General features: G+C 38.7%; 1 long non-coding RNA gene across 2 annotated transcripts in view; it reads right to left on the reverse strand.

Annotated features, from left to right (window-relative positions):
• LOC142828982 (uncharacterized) overlaps positions 1–14,516 on the reverse strand; it is a 174,794-nt gene that overhangs the window by 131,209 nt on the left and 29,069 nt on the right. Inside the window, exons 1-2 of one of the 2 annotated variants that reach the window (XR_012903182.1) lie at positions 8,185–8,286; positions 6,874–7,007 (exon numbers count right to left, since the gene is read on the reverse strand). This is a non-coding gene — a long non-coding RNA (uncharacterized LOC142828982). Of the gene's footprint in view, positions 1–6,873; positions 7,008–8,184; positions 8,287–14,516 lie in introns of those variants that run through there. The other variant, XR_012903181.1, reaches the window with a different exon arrangement.

The following is a 14,516-nucleotide window of genomic DNA, read 5'->3' on the forward strand; positions in this document are numbered from 1 at the left end:
TCCTAGCTCCTTGACAATGCCTTTGGGTCCCCACGATTGAACATTGGCCTGCATGGGATTTGCAAAAGAAATGCATCAGTTCCATACTAGTGCACTGTTAAGAAACTTTATCAGATGCCAGGGATACATAACTGTGGTTAAGCTCCATTCCTTTTGTACAATTCATCGTTTGGCTTTCTAGCAGAACTTTGAAGATACTGCCCAGGATTCAGTTTGGAAACAACCCAAACTGGAAAATAGTTCTGCACCACGTGTTAGATTTAGACAAATCAAGATATCTCAGCTCCCCTTCCAAGTGCTTAAGTTCACCTACACAATTAGTGTGCATAGGCTTTGTTCCCAGAATCCAATACTCGTAAAACCTTTGAATTTGACTTTGAGTTATAGTACAAACAGGTTTAGAAAAAATATCCTATAACTGTTCGTAGAGGTAACATTTTCATTTTCATATGTTAAATAATGAAATCACAATGTACCTGAAACCATCAAATTTAAATTACATTTAAATTTCCCTTTGTTCCAAGATAGAAAGCCAAATATTAATTAATTATTCCACCAAAGATTAGTTCCTTTTGCTTCTCAAATCTAGAGATTAAAATCCATTAGAAAAGACATTTCTCTCTAGGAAGAGACTAGAGAAATTCTGCAGAATTCAATAACGGAAAGCTAACTTACTTCCTTTGGTTTAGTGAATTAAAATTACAGAACGGGACCCGATTCACCAGTGCCTCATTAGAGTTGTACATTAGTGTAAAACCATCTGACTCAATGGTGTTATACTGGAATGAAATATTAGTATCTTAGTGTAAGATCAGGACATTAATAGAAACTGCTGCATAGTTCAATGATCACCTGTGCATCTTTTCTACTTTTATGTGGTTAGTAGCAACAGTTTAGCCTTGTCACAAAGCCTGCAGGTCTTTTACTTCCAGTTTACAAATATGACATGGATTATCTTTCTCCTTTCCCTCAGAGAAACTCTACAGTATATTTTATAATATACAGAGTTATTTGTTCATGTTTGTCTTGGAATAAACAAAATGCAAAAGAACTTCCATCCCGTCTTGGAGCCAACACTAAAGAGATTCCGCACATGTACTCTCCTTCCAGTAGCTTTCAGAGGAGTAACCAAGGGTATGTCTGCACTACCCCGCTAGTTCGAACTAGCGGGGTAATGTAGTCATACCGCACTTGCAAATGAAGCCCGGGATTTGAATTTCCCGGGCTTCATTTGCATAAACTGGGCGCCGCCATTTTTAAATCCCCCCTAGTCCGAACTACTGTTACTCCTCGTGGAATGAGGAGTATATGTCCAATATATATTGCAGTGTGGCATTGCTGGCATTTGATGGCACAGATCACATTACTGGATGTGCAGTTAAATGAGCCTCTGATTTGGTGGCTGATGTGGTTGGGTCCGGTGATGAATTTGCTTGTATAGATATGTGGCAGAGTTGGCACCAGAGCTGATTGTAGGACTGGGTTCCTAGATGCTTATGATGTAGCTGAGTAGCATGGTTACCAGAAAGAATATTTTTCTGGTTGAGGGGTTGTCTGTAAGCAAGAATAGGCCTTTCCCCCAAGGCCTGTGAGAATGAGACGTCATTTTCCAAGATAGATTGTAGATTGTGGATACTGCATTGGAGGGGTTTAAGTTGTGGACTGTAGGTAATGACAAGTGGAATTCTTCTATTTTCTCTTTTGGGTCGGTCTTGAAGTAGTTCATGTCTGCGTACTTTTTTGGCTCTGTCAATCTGTTTTTTCACTTCTCCAGGCGGGTATTTCAGTTTTAGGAATGCTCTATAGAGATCCTGTAGGTGTATGTCTCTGTCAACTACTTCTGATTTGGAGACAATTTGTATCTTCAAGTCAGCGGTATAGCCATGGACACGCGTGTGGCACCACAATATGCCAACATCTTTATGGCTGACCTGAACAACATTTCCTCAGCTCTTGCCCCCTAATCCCCTTACTTTACTTACGCTACATTGATGACATTTTCATCATATGGACCCACGGAAAAGAGATTCTTGAAGAATTTTACAAGATAACTTCCGCCCCACCATCAATCTCAGCCTAGATCAGTCCACACGAGAAATCCACTTCCTTGATACCACAGTACAATTATATAATGGACAAACTTCTACCACCCTATACTGGAAACCTACCAACCGCTATACTTACCTTCATGCTTCCAGCTTCCATTCCAGACATATTTCTCAATCTAGTGTATACAGTCAAGCCCTAAGATACAATCGGATTTGCTCCGATCCCACAGACAGAGACAAACACCTACAAGATTTATAAAGAGCATTCCTAAAACTGAAATACCACTGTAGCTGTCCAGTGTGGTGAGCTTCCATAGGGCAATGGTAGCGCACTTCTGTGGAAGGATGGGGGGAAGGGCAGTCATATTTTTGTTGTCTGAGGACAGGAGCAAGCCACTCGCAGAGTTCCAGAAAGGTGGCCTTCTGCATGCAGAAGTTCTGAAGCCACTGCTGGTCATCCCATTTCCGCATGATGATGCAGTCCCACTAATCAGAACTAGTCTCCCTCTACCAGAAGTGGTGTTCAATGTTGTCCAAAGGATTTAGGGGCATTTGCAGCATCAGGAGCACCAGGACCTGACTGAAGAAGTTCTCAAGTTTGGGTTGGCCATCGTGCTAGAGCAGCAAGTGGGCAGTCTGGATGAACTGTACCATAAGCACAGCACGAGGCTCATGCTGCTTTGCAGCAGCTCCAGCTCCATGGTGTCAGTGCTGTCACATCTTAAAGGGCAGCCAGAGCACACTGCATCCATTTGGTGTCTCACAAGGGGGTAGGCAGTGGAGGAGTGGTGTGTGAGACACGGCCATAGAGAGGAGACCCGAAAGCATGCATTGCAGCTTGCCTAATGAAGCTGCCACAAGAAGTGTCCTCCCTTCTGGTACCCTCTCTGCAGTGTTAAATCCAAAGCAGGCTTCAATCAGTGTGGATGTGCTATTTCGAAATAATTCTGAGCCATTTCGATGCTCTCCCAGGCTATGTCTAGACTGCAAGCCTCTTTCGAAAGAGGCTCTTTCAAAAGAGAGCGTCTAGACTGCACGTTGAACTTTCGAAAAAGCGGCTTGCTTTTTCGAAAGAAAGCATCCAGTGAGTCTGGATGCTCTCTTTTGAAGAAGCCCTATTTACATTGAAGAACGCCTTCTTTCGAAAGAGGAACTTTCGAAAGAAGGCATTCTTCCTCGTGAAATGAGGTTTACCGCCATCGAAAGAAAAGCCGCGTTCTTTCGATTTAATTGAGTCTGGACGCAGGGGAAGTCTGGACGCAGGGGAAGTTTTTTTCGGAAAAAGGCTACTTTTCCCAAAAAAAACCCTGAGTCTGGACACAGCCCCATAGTGTGGATGTGCTATTTTGATTTTGTTATTTCGAGAGTTATTATTTCAGGTTTACTTATTTCAAAATTATTTCCTAGTGTAGACATACCCTAAGATGCCACAGAACTCCTTGTACTTTTTGCAGATACAGGTTAACACAGCTTCCCTTCTGAGACCACTCACTGTTGTAACACTGGTTTTCTGGTAGGGAATTTGAATATTACAAAATGTTTGAAGAAAGGAAATTAAGTGAGGTGCTTTATATATGCTAGACAGAAACTTACCACAGTGTTTAAAATGGTAAATCGACATAAACACAGTATAGTGCTATAGTGCTTAGTTCTGAGTTCACAATATCATGCACATATAAAAATACATCTTCACGAGAGGATATCCATAAAAATAAATATATTTGATAGAAGTTTAAGAGAGCCTTAACAACGTTTCCACTAATAAATCCCTGTTAACAGTAATAAACATTTTGGTGCAATCTTGCACTTTTAGGATGCATTGTACCTAGTTACAAAGTCAATCAAAATCTTTTTTTGTAGTTATTTTAGTCTCTCCTTCCCCCACCATTGGAAAATGTTAACTGGAAAAGCAACTGCTATCTGTTTTGGTCAGAGGAATAGGTTTATACACACACACACACACACACACACACACTTGAGAGAGTTATCTGTGAGAGAGTGAGACTATCTGTCCATCCATCCATTTGTTCAAGAACTCCTAAATGGTAGGAGCCAGGATCATCAAATTTGGTACACCGTTTCCTCTGATCATAACTTAAAGCAAAGTAAGGGTTTGGTTGTTCCAGGAGAATGAACATGCCTGGAATATGATACTTTTTCAGAACATGAAAAGGGAGGAGGCTGCTAGCTGGGAGAGTTGGACTGTGTAATGACCACAGGGGACAGCAAGGGCCCAAAGATGGGAACTAGAACAACTATAACCTCATTGGAGTAGGGATGGAAGTAAGATTCTCATTCACCCTTTGGCCATCATGTCTGCTTCCATGGCCAACCCCAGGAGGCTGCCACCCAGCCAACGCAGCTCCTGCACCCCCCACATTTCTAGTCTCCTACCCTGACCCCCTCCTCACCCATTAATCCTGTGTTCTGCACCCCCATACACACACAGCCCCCTGCCCTGAGCCCCCAAATGTCCAAGCACCTGCTCCAAAGTCCCCAGGCAATGTCATCATGTAAATCTAGTGTGCATGTATGCACTCATGTGTAGGACATAAAGGTCGAAAATCCAAGTAATGAAAAGTGAATAAACATCAGATATGATTTTCTCTAATATATAATATTCACACTGAATCAGAGAGAAAGAGGGTGAGTGGAGGGAGTGAGAAAAAGAAAATGAATTGACTTAACAGGTTTTCATGTAATAGAAAAAAATTGTGTATGTCATAGGACATGGGGGCCAATTCATTATTTCCAGCGGGGAAGGCGTTTAGACCCTTCCTGGCTTTTTTTGCAGGAGGCCTCACATAGAGACTTTCCTGAGCCTACAGTTTTGGGACATGAGCTTATCAGAGCACATACTAAAACAGAATGAAGTAGCTTGGTTTCATCAGAGCGATGCAAAAACTACTTTGCCTCTAATTACCCAATTTGAGGAAAACACCAAGTGAAAAGGCCCACTCTGTCTGAAGAACTCTAGGATTGGGGGTGTGTGCAGTTTTTTAATTTGGACACTGACCAACTGTGAAAAGGCAGTGAAGTCAATGAATGACTAAGAGAGGAGTTTGTTTACTTTGGATGGTGTTCCTTTTCCTACATGGCCTTAGAGAGGCAAAGATAGAGAACAAACAGACCAGTCTTCTCTAGTGTACAACTGTACTGTGATATAATATCCTGAGGAGAGGTGGTTCAGTTTGGCTGGAGAGCCAGAAACATGCAAGCCACAAAGATTAAAAGAACCACTTTGGGCTAAGAGAGAAATAGTGGAACATAAAGCCTGGGGGGCAAAGGAGGAAAGAGGGCCTGCTTTCTTTTTTGTGGCTCCAAGCCAGAGCTCCCAGTAGAGGGTGGATAAGACTTCCCACTCTTTCTGTATGGGACCATGTCACAGATTGCCTGAGGGATTAATTCACTGTAAGGTGAGTGGGAACAAGAACTTACTCTTTTAGTATGCTAGCCTTTACAAGTAACTGGAAAGGTTCCATCTGAGATGGCTTCTTCTTTAGATTACCAAAGTGCTAGGGGGGGCAATCTCTTTGCCCTTTTCTACACTTAGTCCAAAACAATGTTCAAATTAGTAAGTGGTACATCCATGTTACCAAGTCCTTATACTGGAATAAAGGGCTGCGGAATTCGAACTCCATATTCCTGCTTTTCGTGAGGAGTAACACTAATTCCAAACTTGTAAGTCTGAAATAGCGTTAGCCTGGATGCTCTGATGCCACTAATTCAAACTTATTGGCCTCCAGGAGGTCTCCAGTAGCTCCCTGGAGTGCTTCCTGGAGCTCTGAGTCTGAGGTAGCACATCCATATTAACAGAGCTTGACTTAGACTAATTTCAATGATTCCCTGTAGTGAGGACACAGAACTTCAAATTTGTTAAATCAAGAGTCCAGAAGTTGAATTAGGTAAATTCTACATAATCTTCTAGTGTAGACATGGCCTTTGGGAGGAGAAGTGCAGTCTAGAAAACATATCAAGAAATAAGAGGCCTAATATAATTTGGTATAAAATAAATTTTAAAGAATAGCAAGCAAAACTTAAATGAAAAAATCTTATTGTTTTAAACAGATGTACCTGAGCAAAGTCTAAAAAACATAGATTCTAATCTAAATTTTATAAAAATGACCTTTTACTTTATAGTAGGCTCAAACAAAATGCTATATTCAAATTCCTCAGAACTTGATGTTGCAAATCAAGCAGCATTGCTGAATTTGCAAAATTCAAAATCTCTATACATAATTTTTTGTATCAAATGACAATCAGAGCTAAGAATAAATTACATTTTACTTAAGAGCAAAAGCATAATAAAAGCTGAAGAGTGTGCCTATTATATTATTTTGGGGGTTGTTTTATTTGTATTTAAAATCTGTTACAGTAATGCTTTATGTTTGTACTTTCAAACAATGGCAAAAAATGTTTTATATGCACTTACAGACATTCAGATTCAGTTCTGAATAATATAAACACCATCACATGCAAAAAATCTGAAAACAGGTGAGTTCAACTTTCAATTATATTATGAAAAGTTTGGAACATAAGGACACCCAACGTGCCACCTCCCTCCCCCGCCCTTTCATAGCAGGCAAGAGAACAGATTGTAGTTATTTGATCATCTTTTGTCTAAAAAAATGCATGAAAAAATACCCGACAATGGAGAGATGAATCTGAATTCATTACTCTTCATTAAGACTCACTTCTGTTGTGACACTCAAAGAAGTGCATCAACCAAGGTTGATTTTTAATATTTTCCCCTCACCCATGCTAGGCACAAACCTTTATTGAGAAACTAAATCTTATTGTAACCCCTGTTTCCCCCTCTCCTTACCAGTCTGTTGCTTCTCCATTAGTCTGCCTGGTTCCAAGAAAAGAGTGCTTTTCCTGCACTGGCATGGCTCTCTCTCTCTCTTCTGATCAGCTACGTGCAATGGATTAGCATCCCTCCTCTGACCTGGTCTGCATCTGAAATAGAAAGTTGCTTCAAACTAGAGTCTCAAACCCTTAAAGAGGCACACATCTTTCCCAACAAACCAGCCAATGACCTCACCTACTCAGGCTATGCCTACACTGCAGGGAAAAGTCGGAAAAAGATACGCAAATTGCGAACCACAATTTGCATATCTTTTTCCAATTTTCTTCCAAAAGAGGCTTTTCTGACATTTGTCCCATCTCCATGGGGCCAAATGTCAGGGGAAAAGCCACTTTCAGGACCTCTCTTCTTCCTCATAAAATGAGGTTTACTGGGATGCCGAAAAAATGCATGTGCTTTTCTGAATTTTTTTTCTGACATGTTTCTTGGAAGTGGCAGAGCTTTTCCGGGAAACCTCTGATATCCCAGAAAAACTCTGCAGTGTAGATATAGCCTCAGTGTGCAGCAAGGTCATTTTGCTATATGTAAAATTTTACTGCAAGTGCTTTGAGGCAAGGATCTTGTAGTATTGTAAGCTGCCTAACACAATGTTGGGTGGTATAAAACAATAGTTTCTCATAACCTTTCCAGACAGCACTTCGTCTCTCTCAACTCCTGAATCTTTACCCTTCTATTCAGATTTACTTTTTTTTCCTCTAAAAATCTGTCCATTATATAGTACTTATATCAATTCTGATTTTGATAAGGAATAATAACAAGACACAAGGGGGAAAAAATCAAATAAATACAAATCAACAGATTTGGATAACATTGCCATACCTTAAGATCCTACAATAGATATTAAACTACCAAAGGAGTTGACGGAGTTATGGAAAATTTTAGCAAATTCACAAACAGCCAATGAAGATATGAGAGGAATGGCAAAGGAAGTGTGGTGTTAATCTTTTAAAAAGGGGTAGGGCTATAAAGTGAAATCTGAGCAATTACCATTTTCAAAATTCAAATGAATTCATAGTAAAATAATGGAACAAAATTTAAAATTAGCCTGTAAGATCTCATTATCCACAGTTATACATGAAATACTGACTTTCACTGGTATTGGATCAGGGCTAAAACCATGACCAACAACCAACATGAGTTAAGGGACATACCACACCAGATAAAATAAATTGCTGTGATATGTATTGAACTATGATGTTCCACTCCAAATAGCTAAAAAAAAGTCTTATGCTAAATACTTTATTCAAATTCAAAAGACTTTGCTATTACCGGTAGTTGAAAAATCAAGCATTTAAACTTCTTGCAATACAACAGGTGAACAATAAAATTATTCCTTTGATACTTTTCCATTGTTCATTCCTAACAGCAAATCTAGAAAAAATAAAAAAAAAATAAAGTAATTTTTCTTTTAAAGCACAATCCCACTGGGTTGTACTTCTTGACTGTGAGCAGAAGGGAGTTTCCAAAGCCTTTTCAGAACTGTGAGCCTCTGGTAGTCAGTGCTAGTTGTGTTAACCAGACACACACAACCACATTCCAATGTGCAGGAGGTGAAAATACTCCCCAAAACAAACAGAAAAATCATAAACTAACAGTCTTCTGGGTAGAAAAATACACAGCACCACCAGGATGATAAACAAACATATCCTCCCAAATTTGGGGAGGGGAGACATGTATGTGTGGAAAAGCAGTAATCCAGCAAGACAGCATCAGAGAACAGTTATTATCTTTTCTCTTAAAAATGCCAGGCTGTATGTTTCTCCTTACATAACCAAAAGTTTCTGTTAAGTAGTCAGACTAAATGCACTTGAGTTTCTCTGCATTCTACTTCTTTGTGCTCCTAACTCTCTTTCATTCTTACCTCTTAAATTTTCTGCTACCTACTACCCTCCCCTGTCTCTGGGAAAGTTAACATGATGCAGATGAGTGATGTTTACCGTAAGTTCTGAAGTTTCCTCATAAATGCTCATGCCCCTCAGCCTCCAGACACCAACATATCATTTTGTTCACAATAATAATCTGTTGTGTGCAATGATCTTTGCAATCATCATGTAAGAAGACCATCAGGTGTGCTGCATCATTGTGAGCCACTGAAAGCACCATTTTGTTCTTGCTGTGCTAATCATGACACAAGCACAATTAGAGCAACACCTGAGGAAGAACTTTCTGGGGGCTCAAAAGCTTGTCTCTCTCATGAACAGAAGTTGGTTCAATAAAAAATATTGCCTTACTTACCTTGTCTCTCAGACAGGCAACCATGCATTTAACTAAAGTCCATCAGTACTCCTTTTCCCCTTTCTCATTAGTACACACAAAGCTCTTCGGAGAACTCCATGAGCCTTTCTACTGAATGTTTCCTGTGACTAAAGGAGTCCCCAACCCCAATAACCCAAAACCAAGCAGAAAACAAAGATACATTGTTCACTAAAGAGTTCATTGAGCTGTAGTCAGGCCACATTAATACAGTTTTAACGTTAAGGGTGCTTCAGGTAGGCAAATTAAAACAATTTCTTTTTAAAAAAAATCAATGCATAGCTACAGTGGTTTCATATTCTGAGGGCTCTATCATACTTGAACTATGAAGGTGCCAGATGCCTTGGTGTTCAGGAGCTTCAGAGTTGAAGGAGAGAAAGAAAACACATGTACTGAGTATAACACAAAACTACACATTTTTCCTGGCTCTGAAGCGGCCATCCTGTGAAACCTTGAGCAACTCATCTAACTTTTCTGTGCCTCAGTGAAACATAAAGCAGGTTGCAAAATGAATTTCTCTCCCTTGAGAAATTCAGAACATTCTGAAATGTGTATTTGTTCCCACCTAGAAAGATCAAAATGTCCCTCAAAAATTTCAATTAACAAGCATAAAATTGTACATTTAGTAATTATATTTGATATTCAGTATTTTACATTATATATGAATATATACATTTAATATACTATCATATGAAAGACAAAATTGCTTTTCTCCTCTCAAAACTTCCATTTTTCAAACTTCTCTAGTAAAATAGGGTTCTTACCACTGCAGTTAGCAATCAACTTAACTTTATATTTATTGATTTCTAAGTTTAAAATTACAATAACTCACATAATTTTTCATGAACTAGACAGGCCTACAATTCATATTGTAGACCATATAAATGAATTTTTATGGTCTACAATATGAATGTTTGTATCACATTACTTGCATGGATAATTAGAATCTCAAAAAAACTGTAGTTTATATATTAAAACAATGAAATATTTCATACATATGTGACAGAGTGTCTGCTAAGGCTGATTGAGACATCAGACTGCTGCCCCTTCCCACTTCTCAATGGGAACACCAATAATATAGCCCAAAATGACTTTGGGCAGGTCACTGCAGACTATGTGGCTCCAGGAAGAAGGATAAAGGCATTTGAGGCACAAAGTCGTGTTCTCATCCATCCTCACTGTTGAAGGAAAATGCCCAGGTATGGAGTGTTGAATTGTGGAGATAAATGCATGGCTGCACAGATAGTGTTGGAGAGAAGACTTCGGGTTTTTTGAACATGGAATATTGTTTCAGGAACAAGGATTGCTAGGAAGAGATGGGATACACCTAATAAAGAGAGGGAAGAGAATCTTCACAGACAGGCTTGCTAACCTAGTGAGGAGGACTTTAAACTAGGTTCTCCAGGGAAGGGTTACCTAAGCCCTAAGGCAAGGGGGGAGGTGTGATATTGAAGAAACACAAGGAGGACAATGCAACTGGAGACGCCTCATGATTCATACTGAAAAAGTAGGGTAATTGGTTAGTTATCTTTGGTGCCTGTACATGAATGCAAGAAGGCTGGGAAACAAAAAGAAAGAACTGGAAGTACTGGTACAGTCAAGGAACTATGATGTGATTGTAATAGCAGAGACTTTGTGGGGTAATTAACATGACTGGAGCACTGTCATGGATAGGTATAAACTGTTCAGGAAGGACAGGTGGGAGAGAAAAGGTGGAGGAGTTGCACTGTATGTAAGGAATGAGGTGTACCGGTAGTTCAAATTAGAGAGCCTAATTCGAACTACCTACTCCGTGCCATGTGTAGCCGCGGGCACAGAGTCTGCACTAACGGGAATTTAAAAATGGCAGCACCCGGCAAGATGCAAATGAAGCCCGGGATATTTAAATCCCGGGCTTCATTTGCAACTTCAAATGCCTACATTAGCCACCCTAGTTCGAACTAGGGTGGCAGTGTAGACATACCCCTAAGGACTAACTCTGGACCATGACAATGGAACTCTGCTTTGGAAAAGGGATTATTCTCCTAAATTGAGGAACAAAAGATCACATAGTGATCTGTAAGACTATTGGTAATGGTTGGCCCAAAGTTACCAGTCATGTGTCTGGGAACAATTGGAGAAGATAATGTCAACTAATAATGATGGAGATGAGTGATGTTCACACTAAGCTCATTTCTGTGGAAAAGACAAGGCACCCAGGAGACACTGATTGGTTAACTTATTTGAGTGTGGACATTTGATCATACAGGATCAACAAAGCATCAGTGTGCTCTACTTCTTTCCAAAAATGAAATGGTGCTAATCCTACTGTCTGCTAATCTGCTTACTAGCTGTCCTGATAAAGAGAATTTATGTAATGGTTATCACCAAGATGACTTACCTTATAATGACATCTCATGTTTCAGTGAACAAAAGCATCATATATCCCAGGCTTTTTCAATGAAAAAAAAAAGTATGCTCAAAGATTCCACTTCTCTCCTCATTAGAGGTAAATATGTCAGAGATATATTAAAATGGCATTCAATACAGACTACTATTTTTAAAACAAAGGTGTCATTCTACTCCTGCTGAATTGCTCATAAATTAAGGACCTGAATGAAGAGATCAGATTACATTAAATGCATTTTGGTATCTATAACTTTCTGCGATGAATTAAAATTGTCTGATCATGTCTCAAGTGCATTTCATTTTCCGTTGATTCATGTACTGCAATATAACCTTCAAGATTCCCTTCTGCCAACAAACTCATTCAGATATGCTGAGTGCAGGAGGGAGATTAAAGTAGCTATAAAATTGAAAACTGTATCAAGGCATCAGATAATGCAGTAGAGGTATAATGAAAGTGTAAACACAACCTGTAAATGTAGAAATTATTGTTCATATAATCCACTGTTGAATTCAATGGAGAATTTTACTATAAGAAATCTATGTACTAATACACAACAAATTGTTGCAATCAATACACAGGGCTCATTTCATTATTGAATAATTTTCTTTTCACAACTAAGAAATAGAAAAACAGTTTTTGGAGTTGGGGTTTTTTGAGGGTGGGTGGGGTTTTTGTCCTTTGGAAATACAGTTTATCCCAAATTAGAATTTAATGCTGAACTATATTCTGAGCTAAGAGAGCACCCACAGCTCTCAGCAAAGTATAATTGCGTATTTTCCCCTTTTTGAATTTACTTACAGAAATAACTCTCCATATTTCCTTATATAGGGATTTTTTGTTCCCATATTGTGAAATCTAATCAGTCCTTTAAATGCTTTTTAAGCTGGCAAAAATTGCATTATTACTGAGCTAGTAGCTTCTATTGTTTCAGTGGTAGCTATAGCTATGGATGAATGCTTTCAACAGAAGTTAAAAGCGATAATGAGTCTTTAATGATACAAAAATCAGAGCCTTGTGTGTTTAGTGAAGCCTAACACAAGGAGAGTTTGTACTGTATTCAGGTTTTTAAGCTGCAAATTCCAACAGAAGTGCTTCTTTGCACAACTTTGTATCTCCCAAGATACTATCAATACAACTTGCTAACCTGTTAAATGACTTGAAACATTTAAAAAATAGCAGTAGTGAAAATAAGTCTATTGTTGGGTTGGGTATTTTTGCATAAATATCTGAATGGTTCATAGGTGGATATTTCATACTTATTAGTTAATGCATTTTAATTATTTTTCTTGTTATTTCTGCCAATGCTCCTCGTGCCTCACTGCATAACTTCCAGCTGAAGCTGTAGTACAACAACCTCAATGACACAAAAGTTTCCTTCTTACCTGTACAAAGAGAAGAAGGTTTCTGGTTTGATCTTGGGCTGCATTACTGGGCAAACTTGGCCTGATTCACCACTGTATTACCCCAGTTTTCAAATATACTTTTATTTATTACAGTAACTCTGCAAGAAAAAGCATATACAATACGTTACCTTACAGGGGAGCCAGAATAAAATGATGGGTGAATTCCTGCTTTGTTTAAAGTGTCCATTGGTCGTGGCCAGGCCTGGTTGATCATGTGTTTTGCTAGTTTCATATAACTCTATGGTAGTGGAGTAATACAGTATTGAAGCAGGTCTACACATCTATTACTGGATGGGAATCAAGACAAATTTGTACAACTTGCTGGAATATCTGGCCTCCGGGTAACTATGATAAAGACGAGCTCTTCCACCAAATAGAAAATGATTAACAAAGATCAATTAAATCAACTTCAGTTTAAAGTAAGTGAAAAATCATGACTAATTCCAGACTTTTCTCTCCTCTGCATACCACAAATCTTTCACTGTGCACTTTGCCATTCTTATAGAGCTGGTAAGGAGAGACTCACACATTAAATTTGTGTGGCGATGTTTTATTTGTTGACATTACATAGCGACTCAGCTATAGGTGTCATCTCTGTAGTAAGTAAGGAAAAATACCAAATAAATGAAGTAGGACCTAAATAGTGAAAGTATTTTTAAAATCTCACCCCCTATTGTGAGAGTGTAGGTTCAATTTAAATGGCAGCCTATATATCCACAGGATTTCCCCTTTAAAAATCATACACTGTATATACTGTATGTGCTTAACTGTTCTTGCTACGCCACTATCATTCACCCTTAATATTTAGGAATCATATGGATTTAGAGTAATTCAGAGCCATATTAAAAATTAAATCTCCTAAAGTCTTCTGATTAAAATAAAGTAACAATATGTGTAATGTTCCACATCATATCTATAAAGTATTAGGTTGTTCAATTGCAGATGAATAGTTTTTAAAAAATAAATCAGAAATCATCCAAACTTGTCTTTTCCAATCTGCCAAACCAAAGCCAGATTCTGTCATCTCAACTTTAATAAACATTGTGATACTGATAAACTCATCCCTGGAATGCAGATAGTAGAAGAATATCTGGTAGCCCAGGAGATATCTGTTTTTCATTGGCTTATACCAACACTGTCAGGAAAAAGAAGTATAGCCATTTTTTCTCATAGTCAGCCCTCTATAGTCTCCTGTACTCCAGATGGTGGTTATCTATACAATGGGCAATTTGAGCTTGACATTCCTCACAACATTCTGCATTTTGGACTATGGATTTGGTCTATAGAGCTGAACCATCACAGTTCACATTTCTTTAGGTTTGCCCAGCTCTAATCATTTGGCAAGCCAACCATTCCTCCTGAACTGTCATTTTCAGTAACAACAAAAATCACGAAAATTACTAAAAATCACATACCGAACAAATAATTATATGTTTTAAAATGACATATTTAAAACAGATATTATTGTGTATAGCTCAACTAATGCTTCCTAGAACTGATATTATGGATCAAACTAGGAAACAAAAAAGAATAGATTATACATTCTGTGAATCTGT

This window comes from Pelodiscus sinensis, chromosome 4, assembly GCF_049634645.1.
Source record: "Pelodiscus sinensis isolate JC-2024 chromosome 4, ASM4963464v1, whole genome shotgun sequence".
NCBI classification, from domain to species: domain Eukaryota; kingdom Metazoa; phylum Chordata; order Testudines; family Trionychidae; genus Pelodiscus; species Pelodiscus sinensis.